This window comes from Adelges cooleyi, unplaced genomic scaffold (genome assembly GCF_023614345.1).
Source record: "Adelges cooleyi isolate 19-005CV unplaced genomic scaffold, UGA_ACOO_1.1 ACOO_flye_CR_arks_rails_tigmint_CR_PRNA_21, whole genome shotgun sequence".
Lineage (NCBI taxonomy): Eukaryota > Metazoa > Arthropoda > Insecta > Hemiptera > Adelgidae > Adelges > Adelges cooleyi.
Window position 1 is genome coordinate 2,510,652 of NW_026095871.1, and position 10,344 is coordinate 2,520,995.

General features: G+C 38.0%; 1 protein-coding gene across 1 annotated transcript in view; it reads right to left on the bottom strand.

Annotated features, from left to right (window-relative positions):
• LOC126834384 (apoptosis-stimulating of p53 protein 2-like) overlaps positions 1-10,112 on the bottom strand; it is a 106,661-nt gene extending 96,549 nt beyond the window's left edge. The window contains exon 1 of the mRNA XM_050566259.1: positions 9,407-10,112. The gene's annotated coding sequence lies outside the window, so the exon portion shown is untranslated. The remainder of the gene's footprint in view (positions 1-9,406) is intronic.
• Positions 10,113-10,344: the final 232 nt, after the last annotated feature.

Sequence of the window (10,344 nt, forward strand, 5' to 3'; positions counted from 1 at the left end):
ATGCTATTTAACAACGGTTGATGGCCAAAAATTATGTTTCATAGCAGTTAATTATACACTACACACATAATAATTTCAGTATTGTTAAACTGTTCTCGACTTTTGAACTAAACAGGCAAAAGCGGTTATAATTCAATTTCACGATTTTTTTTTTGTAATTTAATTTTTATACTTCGGGTCGTCTAGTAATTATAATTACCACAGTCCATTGCGTATTTCGCCATTAATAAAAAAAAAACACAATCTAATATTACTTCATCGAACCGTCGCGAGCCGGTTGATTAAAAACCCATTAATCGAATTAACCCTTTTGCGTCACGCCTATTAACATCGGTTAACTTCATTATATGTGTTGAACAATGCGAATCCGGTGGCCGCGTAACGGCCCTGTTAAAAGTTACAGACATCATCACGACGGCCAAGTTTCAACGGCCAAAGTAATTTTCGACCGTTTTCAAAATATTCCACCTACCACACCGCTTTTTGGGAAGGAAGGGCGAGGTGGGAGGGGGTTGTCTGAAACGGCCGACCTGGCATTTAGCAACTGACAAACGAACAACTTTGTTTGCCAGTTAACGAGCCGAACTTTTTTTCAATACCTACTTAATATAAGAATCAGTGAGATGTGATTATTTTTGACAGGACGAAGAGAGGTGTAGCACCGGAGTGGCGGGATATTATTGATCGGGTCGTTATTGCAAATATTTTAAAGTGATGAGCGCCAATAGGGCACGGGTGATATTTCTTTCAAAAACAAGTTTTTTTTTTATCGTACAATATTTGACCTATACCAAGTCCTATCTGCGTGTTTGTTTGACAATTTGTCTTCAATGTTTGAAAAAAATATATGGAAGAAAACTAATTAACACCGCCCATAAGAAACACAATAATAAGGAAAAATAATTTTCATTTTGCTGCCCTATAAACATTTTTTTCAAAGTTTTCAACCTTTTGGTTCTAACCTCATAATTAATATATACATAATCAATTGTTGCCATCAGTTTTTTTTTCTCGAATAATGGGCTATTAATGAAAAATCGAAAACAAATAGTGAAACTATAATGTTTGGAACGTAGGAACAAATAAATATTCAGACAAGTGATTCAACGCGTCGAATGATGTCCACGGTGTAATGGCATTCTTTGTGGTGTTTTGCAATATTCGAATAATAGTATGTATACTCAACTACAGGAAAACCAGTTTGTGATCGGCGGCAATTGTACGCTCCTAACTAGACTCTAGGACTAATGAATGCCAAAAGAACATCATAAACCAAAATAATGTTACCCTACCCAACAAAATCCAATAATAAATAACCAACGCAGTTTTTTTTTTTTTAATAAGTCGTTAAAAAAATATAATCGTTGTAAATCGCCGCGAAGGACTAATTAAAACAGTACCTACATATTTTATTTTCAATGATATTATCTATTAATCCATCGGGATATACTTTTCGGGAGACTTTTATATCACAATACTCGACCGGCGATGACAACACAAATACCACGAAACCTGTTTATATTAGTAAAAAACAAATTTCGAGTTCGCCTTTTTAATATTTCAATAACTTAGTGGATTATTTTTAGTTAATTTAATTATGCAAAACTATATCTTCGGGGTTAGACAGCAAACGCAAAATTAGAAAAGTATACAAATAAAAAACGAGTTTTTTATTATTATTGTTTTATGCAAACGCATCGAATGGAGGAAAAGTAACCGAAGAATTTGGCAATGAGATAACTAAACACGGTTTGTAAATAGGTTGTAATCATCCCGAGGCGGTAATTTCGAAAATAAATACTCGCTTAGAGTATAGAAAAAAAACGCAAAACGTCGGCCGTATTGAATACGATATGACAGATAGCCCATTACACATCTCATCTATCATTAGCACAATCGACGGTACACACCAGAATACGAATACGAATAATAATAATAATATTATCTGCGTGTTGATTGCGCAAGTCGTAATAGTGTTTGCAAATTCCTTGTGCGCGCACACACAGCACACACATCATCTCACACGTCCACAAAATATGTTAACAGTACTTTAACGACTTATAATTGCAAAAAAAATAAAACTCGACTGCATTCTAACGAACAGCATCCCAGCATTTGCTCGCCTCGAGAATTTTAATAATACATATTATAATTAATGCAAAGCTTAAACATTAAAATACTGTTAGATGACGTTACGGTCCGATATACATAAAATATCACACAGGTCGATCGTAGTACGTTCGATATTTATAATTTGTACATGGCAACCTTTGGTGGTAGCATAATGTAATGTGCACGGCTAATATTATTCAGATAAAATCAAATAATTGTTTTTGGATACAACCGAGAGTGGTGGTGAATGACATTTTCCCACGGTTTTCACTACTGCTCGGTGGTACTTCGGTCTGGACCTGGCTGGCCGGCAATTTATAACATAGCAACCGGTCAACGTTGATTATGTACACCGCTTACACTGACTAATACAAGCGAAACTAGTTTTTGACTACTCCAAAAAACCTAACCAAACGCCGAAAATGCGGGTCACAATATTAACAACCGCATTTGTACCGACCGACGAGTATTAGTGATATTTCAAAGAAATCAATATGCCGGTCTAGTGATTTGTAAAAAAAAAAAACAAGTTTACCACACTGGGATAGAGAAAAGAAATCCGTTTTACTTTCTACGCGACATTTCACGCTTTTCAACGACAAAATAAAAAATATATATATGATACGTACTTAAGATGTGTTTGCGTATAAAGCATGTCGCGGGAGAATCCACTTTCCTGAGAAACTGTACAGATTTAGCTCATATTTTACCTATTAATAAAATAAAAAAATCTTTGGAGTTGGTAGAATTTCGCATTTTTCAAAATCTAATTCCGAAAAAAGCCTTGGTAAGTATGTAGATGAGCTCCTGGCGAAAAACGTTATTAACAGACGGTATAATCTGATAAAAAAAATGAGCTCCCATTAAGAAATCCTCAACACAGTACTAATAATGAAAAACTATACAACCTAACGTACTTACCCTGCTCGATTCCTTAAAGTAAATACATTTTCTGAAAATGTCTTAAAAAAAAATAGTGGCGTGGCGCATTCTTAATCGGTTAGGACTAGATAACGCGACTGTTTCAAACCAAAACAAGAGTAACACAAACATTAATTTATGTACAAATAAGCGGAGGAGTTTTTTTAATTTAAATGAGGCCCACCGTGCAAAACTTAAGCATAACTGTACTCGCTTAGTGTTCAAATTATATATAACATGGTATACATACCATGGTAAAACGGAAAAATTATCCAAATCCCAAAAAAAATTCTGCGTCTTGGTATAAGCAACGCCTTGTAAAGAAACAAATATGCGAGATATGTATTTTATGACACACAACAAGACGTACGGTCAATTATATTGGTTTTGTCGGTACTATATATTTTTACATTGTCTATGGACTCGAGGGCGGCGTTTAACTAGATTTATAGCTTCGAAGGGAGGTCGGCCCATATATATAATATAAGTGTATGAGATAATAACGGGTAGGCGGATTCTAGGACACCTTAAGCCACACGGCTGGGCTACCACAATAATAATAACAGCAACCATAAACACACTACCTGTAAACCGCCAGGGGTAACGCGTATGGATTACCGGAGGATGGGTCTTGATCGTAATATAATGTTATCTGAATGATAATCATGGTAATTCGAGATGGGTTCTTTTTAAATAATGAAAAAAAAAAATTAGGTCGTTCCCGTGTGGTGCAACCGTTTCTCAATCTTCTCTTTCACTCACTCTACTCGTTGCGCAAGACGTGTACCTGTACACAACAATGGACAAAGATGACATCAAACAATACTGGCCGAACAAAACCGTATGAAAAAACAATTAAATACAACAATAAAGAACGAGGTCGATGAATCGATTAAAAAAAAAACGTCATCCGCGAGTGTTGTGTTTTGCCTTTGGGTCACTAGGAGTTGAAAAAAAATAAAAACTAAGGGTGTACCCAAGTGAACGGTAAAAAATCGATACGAGTCGATGGCATTTTGACACGCGACGCTCCAGAAAGGGTTGGGGAAACAACCAAAAGACACACTCTGTATAATATATTATGTAAAACACACACACGACTATTATTATTATTATTATAATCGACCGCCGCACGACCCTTGTTGTCGGTTGTGATTATAAAACTGAATTAACATTTTCCACAAAAGGGGTCGAGGCGGTAGCCCGCCACGCAGACAGGTGTGGAACGCCTAAGGTATAAAAAAAATTATATATATATGTATAACGAAATGGGCATAAATCGGAATTAGATAAACAAATACACAATACAAGTCTGAGTTATAACTGTAGGTACAATAAAAGAGGCTGAGTGAGAGCCAAGTTCAGGCCGGGATCAATACGAATATGGTATTGCACTGAATACTTTAGATACGTATCTCAACTATATTAGGGACTATAATGTGTAATCATGTAAAGATATCATTACATCAATTCACAAAAAAAAAAATCTAACTCATTGGGATTAAGAGGTACAAGGTTTGAGAAAGTCACGGTAAGGTTAAGTGAGTGAATATAACCAATTTACAAATGCCAATTTGGACTTACGGTGTTTCGAATACACCTATGTCCCCTCTGTATCGCAGCCAATGCCACCCAGCTCTTAAATAATTCAGGCTAACTGAAAAATCCCCATTCCCAGACTGGCCACTCCGCCATTGGATTATCATAACAATAATCGTACGTTTATCACTTTACTTTTTGGAGATTTACCGCTCGACTAAGTATGAGACGTTAGCCGATATTTTGTAATCGGCGCGTTTGTTCGGGTTATACACACTGTACTGGGTGGACAGTGGCCGGGGGGGGGGGTAAGTTTCGGGGTAGGATATTTCTCGGTGATAAGATTAAATTGAACCATAAATCGCATTTATCCGCTTTTTGTCTCGAAAAGCTGTTTTATCCTGAAAAATGACCGTATCCACCTCCCCGTATTGTACTAAACGACGAGGTGTGGTGGGTCGCCTTTCTTGTTTTCCAAACTTTTACCGCCCAAAACGATAAATACTTCCGACTTCGCCGTTTAAAGTTCAAGAAGTTATATTTACCCGACAACCAGGTCCGACATTGAAACACCGTGGGCCGTCCTTATGCACCCTACTCTTTGGACTGGAACTGCGTTGGAATACAATTTTTTTTTTACCGTTAAAAAAACCACAATTATAATTATTATTATTATTTTTTTTTTAACTCGCCTTGTTCGCGTAGCGTTTGAACGTCCGGACAGTTCCGACTAAACTAGGTACCTAGAAAACGTCGTCCCTTTTCAAAAACAACAAAAAAAACACTGTTATGTTAGGTTGCACACACACACAAAATAACCTTTTATTACTATTATCCAGTAAAAAAACACTATATCGCGTGTACTGGGGGCGTATTACGACCGCATGACTCATCTAAAATATTAATAATAATAATAATTATAATTATTATATATATTTTTTTAATATCATCATAATGTTACTATACGTTTGCCAATATCGAGAGTTCACGTTACAAACACAATAACAACAATATTATTACTAATCCCACGCGACACCCCAATAGGTCGGTTAGATGGTATTTCGTACTTAGTTATCAACATATTTTGTATTGTTATTGTTTTTTTTAATTTAATTTATTTAAGTGGTGACTATTGTACCCTCTGGCCAATCGATCCGCGCGGTTTTCATCGGCCGGGCAACGTTATGTTTACCTAACCGGTACGGTCTGATAATAAAGTGCGTTGGGAAGCAATCGCCATGTGTTTACTTCAGTATATATAAATACAGTAATCCACCCTACCTAACGTTTTGTCAGCGGTATGATTAAACAGATCCATTAGTTTGGGTCGACAATCCAATCCGGTAATGCGAGCAAAATTAAAAAAACACTAAACAACACTAAAGTTAATGGTTGAAAGTAACACGGAAAGCTTTGCCGCCGAACGAGCGTTTATATTTAATGAAAACCCTAACCGGTCGGTTCACCTTTGACGGCCGCCGCAGCTATCTAAAACTACTACCAACATAAAAACAAATATATACAATGTATATAATATGTATTATATATACAACATAATATGTATATATTTATTTTAAACGGCTTTTTTTTTAAGTTTTTTATTTTTTAGATAATTTTTATAACGATCGGCGCTATAGCCTGACATCTATTTTTTAACATTCCGTTACTTTTTGGAAATTCAATGGACCTTCTCTTTTTAAAATGGTTCCGCCGTGCCCAGTGGTCTTTTCTATACAGATACATTAAGACGTTTGGGCATCAACACCTCCGGATTATCAAACGCGAATTTTATTTGTCACAAAGTTTTTCGTTACTCAACCTAACCCCGTACAATATTATTACGGTACATGAAAAATCGCGATATAGCCTCTCCATCTAGTCGAAACAATTATCTCCTCGAAAACGCTCGAATACCGAAATAATTCTGTGGTTGTTTATTCAAGTTATGTATGTAAAACCGAGTACAGCTGTTCATCTACTACCGCAATTATTGCACTATCGACACCGACGAACTTGAGTGTGGTCTATTGTCAGGTATCAATCACCATGGTCTTGGTATTGTCATGACTCGTGGTTCTAGCAGATACCTAATCTGACCTCATCTGATAATTAAGATACACATTTTGTTTAAGCAGCAATTTTCGTCATTGTACAAAGGATGGTATTTACGTTGATACATTTACACGGTTGATCACTTCACGCTTTTATTGTGTGCTTTTTTATTTAACTGTTGTTGTGCGACTGGCAGGTGCCGTTTATAAGTGAAAGGAAAATTGTATTAAACAAGTAAGGCCGCAGCCACGATGCACGGAGTGAGTGAGTGTTGAGCATTGATTAAGAGAGATGTTAGGAAAATTGAAGTGACTGACATGAGAATGTCGGGACGAATGTGTGGAGTGAGTTGACTAGGTCAGACATAATATAAGGAATGAATACATAAAACGAAGACAAGAAGATTAAGAGTTGCGTCAATAAATTACAATTTATTTTAGTGTCCCTAATTTATAAATTAGCCCAAACAACATTAAACTAAAAGACAAATTATTTACATACATTTTTATTAGCTGTAATAAAATGAATCTACAATTTTATTAGCAAAGAAGAGGAGGCCATAACTTGTAATTGTGTTTACTCGGTGGCACTACAACAGGTAGGTTTGATGTGATATTTATTTTTCAAAACTCTTACTTTCACCACTCGAGCAGATCTGGACAGTCTGGGATGCTCTCGATTAATTTATATGGATAACAAAATCACATCAGTGTATAACATACTAAATTCGAGATATTCGTGTTTTATCTAACCGCCACAAAGCGCAAAAATTGGATTTCGAATTTTCCTAGTTAATCCACTTGAGCAGGGCTCCAGGCTATAAACACAGCTTTTGAAGATCGACCTAACCCGGACCCAATAAAGCACTCTCAAAGAAGTCCTTACAGATCCTTTTCAACAATCCTATTACTTTCAAACACTGCCTGTAAATGCAGTCGTTATGGTCATTATATAAGAGGTTTGAGGTGAAGACACACAACGGTTTTTATCTATAGGTACTTTGTATTCCGTCGGCTATGGAATTATCTATTTTTCTGCGATCAATCTATCCTAGATTCGATTTAATCTGTTCACAGGTTCACTCGGTTCTAAAAACCTAACTCAATCGGAGGACCGTGAAACGATTTAGCGGTTTTCCACATCATCGTCATCGTCATCACAACAAACGGGCTTGTAATTCGATTAGACGGACATAACCACAAAATCGTGGTGTATCGCACGAAAATCCATAAACCAGGCCGTACACAAAGTAAGCCCAAGTATATTGTTATTTGGAAACGTCGGATGGCTTCGTGTCCGGAGACTTCATCGGTCGGCCGTCTCACGGTCATTGGGTTTTTTTTTTTTAGAAATGCCTCCGGACTAGAATTTTTGTGCGCTAAAATCCTCCGGACATGAGTTCTGGACATGTGTTATTAGAATTCCGAGCAACTATAATGGAAGAGACGACGTTAATTTCACGTCGCCACGTTGACATCGTGACAATGTGATGATAGACTTGACTAGCCGGACCGGGCAACGTATTGGAAAATATTTCGCCAAAAAATATAATAGAAAAAAATAATACATACTCAAACTCTCTCTCTCTCTCTCTCTCTCCGTTTAATCTTGTCTTGTTACTACTATAGGAGTTTCTTTGAAAATAGCTATACCGTGCCCGCGTCGATGACCATCAGTTTCTTTGGTGCGTCAACGAGTAAAAAACCACGTCATAAAAATCCCGTCGTCTTAAGGGTCGACTAGAGGTCATACGCAACCCAAGAGCCAAAAAAAAAAAAAAGGTTTAACGGTTCAATCAAAACCGAACGGACTAATGGCAGACAGCAGCGTTTACTCCCTTCATCTACTCGTTTAATTACACTAAAAGAAAGATATTGGAACGAGAACCATAAATACATCTATTTTTGTTTTGTCGAACCCGAATTAGGCTTCGTATTTTCTCGAGGACGTCTTAATATTTATTAAATAGTCTACAGAGTTAAAAATAAAAGCGTCAAAACCATAAATACAGCCACCCGTCCACCTTTTATGCATTTTAAGATTTTTCCTCCACGCTGTTAATGATTTTTGAAATTGCAAATTTAAACATAGAATTTTTACCTCAACCCACCTTAAAATTTAGACGAAACTACCTAAACTTAGCCTACCTAAATTACGTTTTCGGATCCAATGTTTCGATGTTGTAAATGCTAATTAAGCGTACCAAGACCTATGAGTACGCTACCCACTCGTAATTTGTGGTGTGAAAACAGGGTTTACGAGAATGAATACTGTAGGAGCGTTGATAGTACTAAATTCACCAAATTTTCATCGGAAAATTGAGCACGATAATATTATCTGTTGCTTAGCGTATTAGACAACTTTATCATAGATCAAACAATATTTTTCTATGCGTTTTTTTTTAAATTAGGTTTTTTTCAATAAATTATTAAAAATACTAAGGGTTGAGTTAGTGAAAATTAAAAAATGCTTAGGCGCAGATAAAGGTCACCTCTATTTTTTTGTGAAAATTGTGTGATTTCACAACAATTCCAAGACACTGGTTTTGCAATTTTCTCTATAGACACAACTGTGATAGTGTGACAAAATTAGAAAATTATATCTAACAAAAAATACACACTATAGATTAAATTAAGATTTTGCAAAAATTCGCCTATACTTTACTCGTTAATAAAAGGTTGGATATCCGTCTAGAGGGGAGGGGGGTGCCAGGTGTGGACATGTACGACATATTATAATATCATATTATATATTTTATGTTATACATAATATGGAAACTGACCGGTACACGCAACGGCGGTGGCGGCGTCCTTAGAATGTCCGCGTTGTCCGTCTTTCTCCTCACCAAGACGACGGCGGCGGCGGCTATCCGTTTAAAAGGAGAAACTTCTTGGCCGACGCCGGACGACGCGCGCGGCCGCTGTCCCACTTGTCGGTTATTGACACCGATGCGGCGCGCAACGCGTGATACTTCTTGTGATATCGATACAGACACAACACTTGCCAGTGCCGGTAACGGCGACGGGACACCGGTAACGATAATATTTTCGGTAAATTTTGCTTTTATTCGCACTTACCGCGCAAACCGATCGCACTGGACGCACCGCACCGAACCGGCCGGCACCGCGAAAACCGAAAATCTCGCACCACCACCACCACTACTACGACCACCAACACTATACCGGCACACTGTCGACCGCACCGCACTACTGCTGAAATAATAATATACTCGACGACCTCGCCGGGGGACAATGAGTAACCCCCGTCGATGGGGGGGTGAAAAATGAATTTTTTTTTTATAACCAAATTCGAAATCCTGGTGTTATCACCGCGCGCGTGTGTTATACCTGTTGTCCGGGGATGCCACGTTACAAAACTGAACGCGCGCGCTCCGCACACCACAGCGCACGGCACGCAGGTATACAATAATAATAATAATAATAATAATAATATAGATGGAAGAGGACTGCTCGCTGTACTACACTACAGGCGAGTCGGCGAGAGAGAGAACGTTTCACACACGCGGCGAGTACGGTGGAACCGGGTAGGAGGACGTCCCCGCCATATTCGGTCGCCGCCGGTAAACGCGTTCCGGTCAGAAACGTCGTCGGCTGCACGGACCGGCAACGTCGCGCAACCGGTTCGGCCCGCGTTTTCTACACCGCCGCGCCGGCCGGTTACGCCGTACCCCCACCGCGCCGGTTACCATCAAAACAAGCG